This window comes from Triturus cristatus, chromosome 1_2, assembly GCF_964204655.1.
Source record: "Triturus cristatus chromosome 1_2, aTriCri1.1, whole genome shotgun sequence".
Taxonomy (NCBI): domain Eukaryota; kingdom Metazoa; phylum Chordata; class Amphibia; order Caudata; family Salamandridae; genus Triturus; species Triturus cristatus.
In genome coordinates this window covers 900,118,980-900,132,899 of record NC_140580.1, presented here as the reverse complement: position 1 = coordinate 900,132,899, position 13,920 = coordinate 900,118,980, and the positions used below count along the sequence as shown (strand labels likewise).

Here is a 13,920-nt window from a genome sequence, read left to right as displayed (position 1 = left end):
CTGGGGTACATGGCAAGCCTATGTAAGAGAACGCCGTTTTTGTCCCCCCGTCCATAAACTCTAGCCACGGACGATCGCCACAGGAGTTTGGCAGCCTCTAAGGAGAGATGCCTGACTTCGTTGCGAATGTTTGCAAGGCGCCGCTCGTGGGCAGCATCGTCCTCGGCGGAGGGGGAACGTTCAAGGCGTAAGGCCTGCGCTTCTAAGGAGGTAACCTGTAACAGCTGGGCCTGCCGCTGGTCGTGACCTTTGGCGAACCCACGTATGGTGGCCTTACCCGCCTCCCACCAGGTACCCGGAGAGGGGACCGATCCCACGTTGGTGATGAAATATTGCTTCAATTCCAGTCCCACCGCCTTCTTGAAGCTCTTGTCCTGAAGAAACCAGGCGTTTAACCGCCATACTGGACGTGAGTAGGGGGGGAGCCCCTATGCTAAGGAGCAGCGGGGAATGGTCTGAGATACATCTCGGGAGAATGCGGACATCCTGGATAGTAGAGCAGTCCGTAGACGGAAGAAAAATTGCGTCTATACAGGCCTGCGTGTGGTGTGCGGCAGAGGTTTGTGTGAACTGCTTGATGTGTGGGTGCCAGATTCGCCATGCATCGCAGAGGCCAAGAGATTCAGCCCAGTTTGTTAACTGCTTGGCTTGCGCCAGTCTGGAGGTGGAAGGAGGGCCCATTGTGTCTAGGAGCGGGGTGGAGACCGCGTTAAAGTCGCCCCCAATAATGGTGGGCCCTAGGGGGAAAGTAGTCAGCAAAGCAGTGGACTGTTTTAAAGCTGTGGCGAGCATCAGAGGGGGAGAGTACATGGACACAAAGTTAATGGGAGTCCCCCGAGTGTACCACAAACCGTCACGGACATACCCCTGTGGGTCGTGGAAAACTTGTGTCAGCACAAATGGAAGGGTGCGCTTCGGTATTACGGCCACACCGCGGGATCCCCGAGCGAAGCTCGAGTGCCAGACCCTATCGTATCCATAACGAGCAAGAAAGGGACAGTGGTTTGTTATTACTTGCATGTTGTTTTGATGCCAGAGGGTGCTCTCTGCTATGGATTTTATTTCATGGAGTCATTTCATTATCTACAATTATTAAGTTTTTTATGACATGAAGACAACTTCTGCCTGAGGCCACAGCTTGTAAGATTTATAGAGGTGTCTCTGCTGTATGTGCCTTTAAGGTCAGTCTACCCGTATGTCTAGACTAGGTCTAAGCAGAATTTCTGTAATGCCTGTGTATTGGGAGTAATTCAGTGATTCTGCATTACTCTTTGACGAGAAATTACGGACGGTAATACGATTATGCCTGCTTGTGTAATTAAGAGTAATCTGGCAAAAAAATCCGACTACGAGAGCATTTTAGCAAGCATGACCGGATGCTCACGGTCACTAATAGTGTTCTGTTGCATTTAGTGCTATGTCTTAGCACGAAGTGCATCCTCGTGCTCATTTTGGATGTGAGGGTGCATTTTGCTGCAAGAAAATAACACTAAATGCCAGGAGTAAGTAGGGGGGAAATTCTACTCTGAGTGCCCTTTTAGCGAGCAGGAGTGGCTGCTTGCGCTCGCTAGTCATGTTCTGTTGAATTTAGCACTATTTCTTAGTGCAAAATGCATCCCCGGGTCATTTTTGCACTAAGAAAATAGCGCTAAATGTAGAATTACTCTTCCTGCGTAATTCCGCATAATCTTGCAGAATTTGGGGTAAATACACGGAATTACACTACACGGAATTATGCGTGTTGCAAACACCCCTACTCTACACACTAAGATGGTGAGTTCTGTGTGGCTTTTAATTTTACAACATGTCCATTTCAAATAGACTGACACCCATAAAGCTGGCTGACAATACTGTGCGGTGAAAGAAGATGCATGATTCATTCTAAAAATGAACAGGTGATGACAGCTTGCGGATTTTTAACTACCTCCAATACCTGTGGCTAATTAGCCAATTGCAGTTAAATTGTACTGAAAATGCACAGTTGTGCTACTGTTTCAAAAGTTTGTGGGGGGGTGAGAATGAACCGCAAACACTGCTGGTGACGGTCGGACTTGCTTAGACACAATTAAATGTTTAGAATATTTCTCAACCACCCTATCAAAACCCAGAACTTTTTAACCACGTTCGCTACAAATTATGCTGCAAGAAGCACTATTTCGCCCCACTACTATAGGGTTTTCTAAGGGGAAGAGACCTCTTGAGCAATTGTGGCCAGGGCCGTCTTAAGAGCATTAAAGGCCCTTGGGCAAAGCAGTGCACTGGGCCCTGCCTACACAACCACTCTCAGGAATAAAAATGTTTACCGGAAAATTAGCGTTAAATTCTGGTCTGCATGGGGCCCCTATGCTCTTTGGGCCCCCGGGCAACTGCCCAGCATGCCCATGCGTTAAGACGGCAATGATTGTGCCTTCCGTGCTGTGCAAGATGAGTGCAGTTTAAACCGGGTATTACATCGCCATTCACTACTCACCAAATCTTGTCACCAGCCCATTTTGAAAGCTTAACAGCAAAGATACCCCTTGAGGATCCCCCACACCATACCCAATGTAGGTAAAATGCACTATTTGCCCCATTAAAAATAAAAATCCATGGAGATAAAAGCTACCTTTAGCAGTTATGTCCCACCACTGTTAGACTTCATTGGCCGCCATTATTTACACTGCCCTTTATGTCAGCCCCCACTTTACCTGCAATAAGCCCATTGCAATTCAACAGCCACAACTGAACATAGTGCCCCTTGAAGAGCATCCCCTTAATGCACCTATGTGAAAATACACATTTTAACTTATTTTACCCATTCATCCTGGCTACTAAAAAGTACACAACAATCAGTTACTTTCTGTAGATTGTAAGGAGGTTGGGGCATACCGACTGACACAAACACTCCTGCACGGACTCTCCAGTCATATTGCACAGCATACTGGGACAATTTATGTTTTCTTGTCAAACAGCAACATGTTATACAAGCAGTTTGGGCTGATGTGATAACCACGTGTAGTTCATTACATCTAATAGGTTGTGGCATGTTGTACTGAGAAACACTAATCAAATGAACCACTTAACACATCAAAACACTGAGCCGTGCTTTACTTGTTATTGCCTGCTTTGTTCCCACGGGGAAATGCCTTCTACAGCACAAGACAGTAGACAGAATTTATCACTTTTATGGAACACATTTCTGATATGTTATGTTCGAGGCAATCATAGTAAACAGCAAATGCCACCAAGATGTGCCACACTCCAGCATCCAACATGGCACAAGAGAATACACTACAGAGATCTATTCACAAACAAACAACTCCGCTCATCCGTGTGGCATGGGTGGAGAGCGCGAGGCTCCAAACCCATCTGCTGCTTACCAGCGAACAGAGCACGTTTGTACAACTCACTTGAATGAAACTTTAGACTCCAAGAACATGGACTAGACCGACCTTCACAACAGCAGAGCACTTTCTGCATGTGCACCCCACTAAACCAACACAAATCACTACTAATCAATACAACAACCTGTTTTTCACTTTGCGGATCAAACACAATGACACCAGGGCATCAAGGCTCAATCAGAAATCACATTAAAGCACAGCAAAACCAAAACACATGGCAGAAATATGCTATACAAACACTTGCAACATACCAAAAAAACATCGATTCCTTTTGCCATTTAATTTGTAGCTGGTCCGTACATTTTCCTAGTGGATAGTCTGGTCATGTTGGGTAGAGGTACACATTTAGGAGAAGCAGAGCATACAATGGGTTTCTTTGTATGAGTAATTTTTCTGTGTGTTCGTCTGAATTAGCATGGAGGAATTTGGAAATGTCGCTGCCTGTGTCGCACTCAGGGCAACAATTTGGCAGGCCTTAGCACACCCTTCCCCTGCCGGCCTGTACACCCCTCCTATCCGTTTCAGCCCCATCAGGACTTGGTGGTTTGGATGGAGTGTTTGCGTATGGAGAGGGGGACCCATCCCCTCAGCGAAGTCACATCCGGGGCTAGATCCACCTTTATAAGCCCCCTCTGCCCCAGGGGCCCCACTTTTTGGGCAGTACGGCACAGCGAAACCTACCTTATCTCTTACCCTTACTGAGTGTTATGATGTTTTATCTTTCTTGTTCTGCTTTGCAGGTGGAGTTACAGGGCGATCCAAAGGGTTGGTGCAAAAAAGCAACCACAAGAAAGATCCCAGCAGGGCTTCAAGCTAATACCCTGTGAGCCCTCACGGCAGGGCCCCAGGATGAAAGCGATGGTGCCCCTTTATTCCTGCAGGCAGTTGTAAGCCTGAGCAACTAGGGGCTTGCCTGGTAACGCTCCGCCTCTGGGTGTGAGTTCTTTTCCTGGACTATGGGGTCTAGATGTGGGGTGGACTCCCAAAGGGTCAACACCTGAGGTTGTGTATTCCTGGTCCGCATTGGCTAATCAATCAGGTGGCAACCACCATAGGTCATATAATCACCAGCACCGCTTCGATCGCCCGTAAGTCAACCCAAAACTGTACCATATAAACCTACGACACTACTTTTTTCTAAACAAATTGGTGTGGTCTCGGTAATTTACTTGTGGACTTCCCCTTTGGATGCTCAGTGTGGGCCTAGCTGTAGGATATTTGTGCTAATAATATTATGCTGCATCCTCAGCCGGAGGGCTCATACGTGTTGTATGACTGCAGTGCTGCTGCTCCAGCCTCGAATGCTGAACAGGCGATTTGCTATGTTGTGAGAGATCGAGGGACAGCAAGAGGTGAGAGACAGAGTGTAAGAGAGGAGAGAAAGCGATAGAAGCAGGGAGAAAGAGATGGAGGGAGAGAGAGACATGGAGAGAGAGAGAGAGAGGGGGAGGAGAAAGGGGGTAGGGAGAGAAAGAGGGAGTGAGGGTGTGATAGAGAGGCAGGGAGAGAGATTGGGAGAGGGCAGAATGAGGAAACGAAAGAGCGAGAGAAAGTGGTGTGAGCAGAAGGAAGGCCGAGAGAATGAAGAACAACCGGGCAGTGGGGAGGGTGCTGGGTGAAGTTTATCTTTGTAAGAGTTCATGGTGGTCCTGTACTCAGGGGGGAGGCCCCCTTCTGCTCTTTATCTAAATATCCTTGTTAAATAAACTCTTCCCCAAGTAATGCATGAAACGGTGTGAGAGGCAAATGCTTGCAGGGTTAGAGGGTAGAAAAGACCAGGATGCCACTGAGGCATGAGTGTGGAGAAGTGACACTTTTAAAATACCAGATGACAATTCTGATGTGAACGACGAAGGAGCGTCTGGCTGATCCTAACTCCCTCTGGCTGCTTCAGGAACAAAATCCTACAAGGAAGGTCTCCCACAGTTTAGCTGGCATGCGCCCTCCAAACCAGTAGCTTGAGAAACACCGCTCTGGATAGAGCGACTGGTAAACAGCTTCGCTTACACTATGAAACTCGCTTAACCACAAACGCTGGGGTGTGAATACAGGAAAGAACATGTCCTCGAGACATACAAAAGAAAACAATAGTGAAAGTGCTGACGTAACCTTCTGGAAGGAATGACTGATGCTATCGCCCATTATCTCAGTGGTATTTATCAGACGCTAACCACATTCCGGATATAAAACGTGATTGCTTTATATTGATAATGGGATGACGCCAGTTTCATAAAAAGCGTGTTCCGGTAACTGGAAACGCCGAGATGAAAGGAGCACAACGGCAATCACACAAACATTTATGAAATATTTAGACTCGAGAGTATTTCCGACCGTGGGTTCTCGTGATTTATCACTGGAGTAGCTGGGGCTTTAACGCTGTGTCTAACCAGTGAAAGAGGGACTTGAGGTATAAAAGTGCCCTCCATGCTCTGGTACTAGAATATTGACAATTAAACCTCGACAACCAAAATAATAGTGGCCAAAACATCTACAACCGGAATATCGTGAAGGCAGGTATGTGTCGGTAAGTGTCGGCTTACTATACATAACTTGAAATGTACGCTCCATGAAGATATTTATATCTTCAAGGTACAAACCGTGAAGTTAAGATTAGTAAATCGATGGTTACCTATAAATATGCACCATCATAATATTCTGGTTGTAGACATTTTGGCCACTACATTTTTGCATGTTGATATTTTTGCCCTTAAGATTGTGACATGCACGACTGACTACCCATCACAGGCGCGCGAGGCATACAGAGGGGTCTGAGCGGCTGATTCAAGCTGAAGCTGCACCAGTCTTTAATATGAGGATCTATAGATGCTGTACAAACTCTAGAGAAAACTGCAACTCTCGAGACCTGCCTGCAGTTTCATTTAGGTACACAACTGTATTTGGACATTTTGTCTTATACCCTTAACCAAAACATAAGCTGAGTTTGATAATTTATGTACATATTTATTTAAGTACTTATAAAATGTCTATACCCGATTACAGGTGCCGGGTCAGTTAGTTATACAATCTGGGGTAAATGCTGATTACCACACACCCAGGGGAATCAGTGTGGTACGATGGAGGCACCATAGTGATAATTTGGGAAGTTTGGTTGCAATTGCAGGATTTCGTATTTTGGAAAATATATATGTGTGAACTACCAGTGTTCTCAGGCCGCTTACCCTCATTAAGAATGAGCAAGTCAGATCCGAAACCCTCACCTGCTTACCAAGCAGCTTCATACATGTGATAATTTGGGGTTAGGTCTAGAATCTAAAGTCATGAAGCCCTACTGCTGTAGGGTATGTACATTCGGCTACAGTTGCAGGCAGACCTTAAGCTTGGTTTTAGATATTTTGATGGCTTTAACCCTGACATATGGTGCGAGGAACCCCCCTGCAATGCTTTCTCTCCGTTTTAGCCCTCCATCACAACACCATGCCACTTTCTCTCCTCATCACTCTTGTATCCAATCACAACACACCCTGCTCTTTCATTTTACCAATTGATGAGGCGAGACCTAAATACTTATCAAAGGGTGGAAGGAAGAAGGGTGGTTATGTAAATGTATGTGTTTTTGTAAAGGGCACTGCTGCCAAGGCGTCGTGGCGCTGTAGACCGCTGGGGAACCCGTCCTGGCTATCCCTGTGAGATGGTCCCTCCTGGGTATCTCCAAGGTGAAACCAGGCATCCCCGGCGAATGTGGGGGGCCGTTGTGGAGATGAGGCAAGCTAATGCCCAGAGTTGCCGAGTGTGATCCCTGGTTAGAGTGGGCACCGAGGCGAGAATTATCGAGTCCACTGGCCCTGGTCCACGACCCTGCCGCGTCGGGAATTGAACCCTGGTCCCGGGCCATCCTCTGCTTCTCGGTCTGCCGCCTCTAACCAGTGAGCCACACAACTCCACAATGCCAGAATATTGAGTCTTAAAAATTGTGGTACCAAAATATTGCAAATTATATATATATATATAACATGATGATATGCAAGGCCACTGGTCCCAAAAATAATTTTGTAAATATAGAATCCTGTGAAGACACGTGGCCTTTAACCCCTTCAGTGCCCATGACGAGCTGGACTCGTCATGGGCTGCGGTGGCGCTGTGCCCATGACGAGTCCAGCTCGTCATGAACTCCGCCCGCTAATGGAAGGCGCGGCACTGGGCGGGGAAAGGGGCGGGCATGCAAGGGGTTAATTGAACAGAAAAGAAAAAAAGCATGCGCCTTGACTCATTGAGCAATGACAGCATAAACACCATGACATTTACTGACATTTCACTTCAAGGCCTGAGTACACATTTATTTGCATTTTTTATTCGCCTTAAAACCACTCTAGGCTGCATGTATTGTGAGTAAAGGGTAATTTTACACAATATTGTCCCAATCGAACATTACTTTCCGGCAACAATTTTTTGATTAATATTCACACATTTGTTGTGCGTTCAAAGATGGCCGCTCCTTTTCATACCCAGCTGCTAGACACCGGAACTCTCTGCCCATTGGATCTGCGGAGGACCTCCTGCCCTTACGAAGATCATATAAGATCTACGGGGCAGATTTACAATAACTGGCGCAACCCTGCATATCAGCAGGGATGCGCCAGTTATTGTGCGTCACGGCTCCGCCACCATGGATGCGCCGCATTTACAATGCGGCGCACCATGGGGCAAAAAACGGACCGATGCGTGACGCATCTGTGCCGTAAAGGCAGCGCATTGCTGGAGTTGCGTCGCAAGCGCGACGCAGCTCCAGCATGGCTCTGGGGTGCCCTATCTTCACAATGCTGTGTCAATCCTTACGCCTGCTTCAAGCAGGCGCAGGGATTTGACGCAGCATGGGCTCAAAAGTGACTGAGTGAAATCTTGTAGATTTCACTCAGCCACTTTTAAGAGGCGTTCCTGCGACGGAACACCCCGCCTGCGCAGGAAGGCCTACTTCTGTCGCAGGGCTTTACAACGTGACGCATCTCCCAGATGCGTCACGTTGTAAATACCCCGCAGCATGGTGCTGGTTTTGTGCCGCCGCTGCGTCACAAAAGTGACGCAACGGCGGCGTAAAAGAGGCGCAAGGGGCTTATAAATCTACACCCCCGTTTTCCAATTTTCCTAATTCCAAATGACATATCTGCTAAATATAAGCTCTAGTGCCTCGATGCCTGGCCCATAGCCAGGCAGTGTACTAAAATTATATTATACCTTGCCGCTCAAGGAGTAAGAACCTTTTTTAGAGCATCTGCGATAGCTTCGAGGCTACTCCATGAAACACACACAGTACCGGGCTGCTGGATATGTGGCCGGGAGCAGAGAGAGAGGCCCAGAGACTGAAGCGCGACGGTCAAACAGGTTGAAGACGCCTAGGAGCACGTTCTAAGACAGGACAAAAGGCGGGTGTAGAAACAATTGACCACGTTACATTTAAGTGTCGGCCGTCAGACCTTGAGAGGACGAGTGCACCTCTAACTGCTACTGTTTTCACCTCCGCCATCAGAATAGCAGCAGAGGTGGGCTGCCACTCTGGCAAACTGAAAGATTTCCTGACATTGCTGCTCGTCTGAAAGGCCATTTGGGTTGGGTCAGAGTCGTTCGCCTTTTAGGCGGCAGTCTGGAATGCGAAGAACTCAGCCCTTTCAGAACGTCCCAGAGTGTCAGTCAGGGTCTCTGTTTTATAGTTTCGCTTATATCTCGATTGACAGCTAAACCGGTTCATATTATGGTAGAAAATGTGGATACAAAAGTGAAGTCTCGTGTGGTGCTGTAATAGCCCAAGGGAAGCTGCCCTGCTAGCACTCTGCGCTGTCAGCGGGGCTTCGCGTTGCTCGGGCCCATGTCCACTGGCATTGGCTTGCTTTCGCTCTATAGAACGTGGCGTTGGTTGCATAGCAACGGCAGAAGAAGCCATCACACTGAGGAAAGTCATCAAACAGAGCCGTCAAATCGAAGCGATTCCCCCCACGCTCCCTCCGTACTAGCAGTCTCGAGGGATGAGGGGGGCTTTTCCTGCCCTCGGCTCGAGCGCCAGTCAGGAACGCTCTGTGGAGGCAACCGGCTTCTTGACCGACTTTGGTGATTTACCCTTGTTCTATGCTACCTCTGTAATCATCCTTCCCCGAACTTCGACTCATAAAGTAATTTGGTTCACCACGCGCCACCACCGACTTCACATTCATGTCTGCATTGTTATAGAGGAATGGCGCCCATGAAGTCAATGCAAATAGCGTGGCCCACCTTGGCCAATCAATGTGGCTCGATCTCGAATCGCTAAATATGCAATTGGGGCGCAACATATTTTGTAGAATTTTGTCTAGCGCCACATTCCCACAAAGCCACTTCATGGCGCGTTCTTAGTAGCTCCCCTTCTTTCAGGGTATTGTACCTCGGTGATGTGGCTTCTGCACCTTAGTTGGAACCCCAAATAGAGCAAAGTGCAAAAATAGAGTGCATGTGCCGGGTACCGACGTTGTAGGACCTAAGCAGCAAAGGGTGTTTCACTTTACCTGCTTAACTCAGTCATGCTGCATATTCCATCACTGTGTACTCCTTTGAGTAAGGCCTCTTGAATTGAATCCTGCGGGTCTGTACCCTACACAGCATAATGCATTCAAACAGCATGGGCGTGGACATGTTATATTATTGCATGCAGCCTTCGTTGTCTCACCCTCATTCATTTTCCCTTTCCTCCCTTCCCTCTGCTACGCCTTCTCCAGAGGCTGAGTGCACCTGACAGGCTTTAGAGTGGGCAGGTTACCATTTTGCTTATAATGCTTCTTTATTTTTTATTTTATATAGCGCAAACTAGACCCGAAGGTATCGAAGCGCTTTGCAGGAGCACCCGTTGTGTTACAGAGGGACACATTCATTTTGGTTTTTTTGTTAGGCACAGGGAGATTAAGTGATTTGCCCAGAATCACAGGATGTTGAGCGTCCCTGTCGAGACGCAAACCCGGCTCCCCAGCTACGAGGTCGACCGCTCTAGCCGTTAGGCCACATACTCATTTCCCGGGGTGTCCCGTCTGGTGTCCAGGTATAGTATGAAGAAGTTAAGGGTATCTACCAGTAGTGTCTTGCCAGTTTGAGCCAGTCAGGTCCAAAGTTCATTATTAAGAACTCTGGCCATGGCCTCTAAGTAAGTAGGTTATCTGCAGGATAGAAATGTCTTCACACCTGTATGGCCCTCACTGACACACCACGGTAGGGTCAGTGCTCCCAAGGATATCTCAAGGATACATGTATTTCCATTTTTCACATTTGGGTGAGCTTCACAAACCCACTGCAGTAGGGTCTGTGCTTCAGAGGATCCGGCTCAGGGAATTTCATCTTCACATCACGTGGGCCTCACAGGCGAGCTACAGTAGGGCCGGTGCTTCAGAAGAGACTGCTAAGACAATTCCATTTTCACACCAGGTGGACCTCACATTACTGTACAGTTCTGCTTCCAAGGATGGGGCTAAGGTACTTCATCTTCACAACTGGATGAAACTCAGAAAGGTTCTGTGCAACTAAGAGCACCTCTAGGATATCTATGTGTATACCAGGAGGACTTCATCGTTCTTCTATTGTAGGTGTGGTGCTTCCAAGGATTGCTCTTGTATATCTGCAATTAAACATGTGGGCGCGCATCATAGACCTACTACTGTAAGTAAGGTCAGTACCTCCAAGACTTGAATGGCATTATTTACACACCGGGGTGAGCATTACAGGTCTATACTGTAAGTCTTGTGCTTCCAATTCTGAAAGGATGCTTAGCACTTTACAGACTCTAGAACAATCTCAAGAATACGGTAGACTTCAGCTCGGTGACTACCCTCCTCCTCCTCTTTGACCTCTCAGCGGCCTTTGATACCATTTTGTACACATTTCTACTTACAAGAACAAACTATTCATGAATACAGAGTACAGCTCTAACATTGATTCAGTCCTACCTGACAGGTAGAACACAAATCGTGTCTCTATCTCTATATCTATCAGCACTAATCTCACAAAAAGTAGGTATCTCACGAGGCTCAATGATTACCCCTCTCTATTTCAAAATATACCTTACCCCACTTCCCTAGCTTAGAAATTCTTTTAAACTCATTTGCATAAACTCCTGAACACCAAAGATAAAAACATTCTTCTTCAGTCGTGATAAATCCAAAGTACACAATGTTCCTTTATTTTATTTGTTGTGGTTTCAGTCACCACTGACTGGAACCATGCCACAGGCATGCCAACAATTACATGGTGATGGACGTCTGCATTACTATATGTTTTGGTTATAGATTATAGACGACAACGAAACACGTGTTGTGTCCTAGATTTGTTTTGGGCCTGTTTGGATGCATTTGGGTGAATTATGAACTGAATAAAAGAACATTGTGTACTTTGGTCTTTTCAATACAGAAGAATCATTTTTTAACTTTAGTGCAGAGAAGTTTATGCAACTGTTGTAGGGAGCAGTGCCTCCTAAACAAAGGGGTTGGTGGCTACCTTCTCTCCTTGGAGCACCTGTGAGATTTGTGCTTAATAGGACATCTTGGTACAGACTATTGTGCGCAGGCATATAACCGTGGCACTTTGCTATATGTTCTTTTAAACCCACTTGTTACAACTACCCCCAGGACACTCAGACTATCTTTAAACTGGAAAGCCCATCGGATCTCGAGACATCTTGGCTTACGAGGTGCCTGCGTAAATCCCTCTAAAACTGAGATTTTAACAAGTAGTAGGGCAAAACTATGACCTTACCACAGCCTGGCCAATGGAAATGTGATCTCCTCTTTCCATATCGACACACGTGAACAACTTGGGGCTGATCATGGACTCCAAACTCTCACTCAACAGACAGATTAACAATATAACAAAACTGTCTTCAACATCATGTGCAACTTATATTGGATTTACCTCTATCTAGGTAGCTCCAATAGTGGCCAAGCCTCAACAGTCTCAGTACTGTTATGTCTAGATAATGGCAATAGACTCTACACTGGGCTCACAAAACTTCAACGAATACGGACCGCGAGTAGATAGGCTCTTAGCCTGTACAGCAACACCAGACCGGTCTTCAATGCCTACACCACCTGTCACAAGAGGACAATCCTTAAGTGCCCTCTTTATCTCCTACAGAGCATGCTACGGCACTGGACCAATTGTTCTCCAATTAAAATTCAACCAAAATTAGGAACCTTAAATGGAGACTGGCATTGCTACCAATCATTCCCTCTTGCAGAAGAACCAAATGGAAGATGCTTCTCGGTACAAACCTGCAAACCATGGACACGTTTCCCAAGAAAATAAAGATGATCAGCAACCACCTAGAATCCAAGAAAGCAATAAGAACTTGTGTTTTTCCCAAATATGATACAAGCTCCGGCATCAAACTAGCAAATATCCCTTCGAGTTATGCATTCAGCACCAGAAAACTATTGTAGGGCCCCTACTTCTGTCTACAACTATGTGAAAACCAATATGATGTGGCATTTGTGCACTATTCAAGGCAATCCCAAATAGAATGTAAACATACAGTTTGGTAAGTCCCTGCATGTCTGGCTAAGTCTGTCTCCCACACTCTCTCCAACACCCACACTTTTGCGAAGCTCCATGCTACACCTCTGGCCTGCTTACCAACCACATGCAAAGCACCCAATCTTTCCCCAATAAAGGATATCCGGCAAGTAAAGTCCTTTCAACTACCTTCTGGAAATGCTGTCCGTTTCCCCCTTAACAGCTAGCAGCTCAGGGCACCTCAGGGCTTTAAGTGGGCCGGGTCTCACCGGGTCTGAGCACCGGCAGTTTTTTTAAGGAGGCCTCGAAACGGGTCTCTATCGGGCTCTGTTTTGTGCCCTGGCACAGCCGGTCCGTGTTTTTTCCCCGACTGCAGTGACAGCCGGCACATGACGTGCGCTGCTCACACTGCCCACTTCTCACTAGTGGAGAAGTTAGGGCATGACGTCATGCCAGGTGAGCATTGCAGGGGAAGGGAAATCCTTTAAAGAGAGTAATTTCTCTCTGGATTTCCCTTCTCTTTTTGAAGTTCAAGAGCAGCAACATTGTCGTGGTGTCACCAGGGCGTTAAGAGGAAGCTTTCTCAATATTCTATATAACACGCCATAGTTGCTGCTTATTTATCGTATGCAACTAACAACCATTGAGAAAGCCATTAGCCTTGACTTGTTTAGGTATGCTGTTACTTGTTGTATCATAAATGTGGATGCAATGACAGAAATAGCAAAATACAAGTCAGGCGGCACACTATGCTAAACACAGATTTTTTGCTTACCTGTTTTTAAGCCACGCCCTTAGTGACATTGGCCACGCCCCTTTGAGAGACCCCACAGTTATTTCATCCCACTTAAAGCCCTGGGGCACCTCATTACTGTAGGCCTTTCGGTCTGCACTAGGCATGTATCCTGCTCAATTAGAAATGTCTGCTCAAACCATAGCCGCAATCTTTCTTGTAATGCATTTTGTGACAGCCAGCTCTGTTGAGGATAACAACGCAGAGAGCAGAAGCAGTCACCCTTCCAGTCACACTGCCTCCCCTGCCAGTGCCAGTTTTGTGCTAGTG

At 46.8% G+C, this 13,920-nt stretch overlaps 1 protein-coding gene across 3 annotated transcripts in view; it reads right to left on the bottom strand.

Moving 5' to 3' along the window:
- Positions 1 to 13,920, bottom strand: part of DVL1 (dishevelled segment polarity protein 1) — a 693,343-nt gene that overhangs the window by 431,454 nt on the left and 247,969 nt on the right. The window lies entirely within an intron of this gene.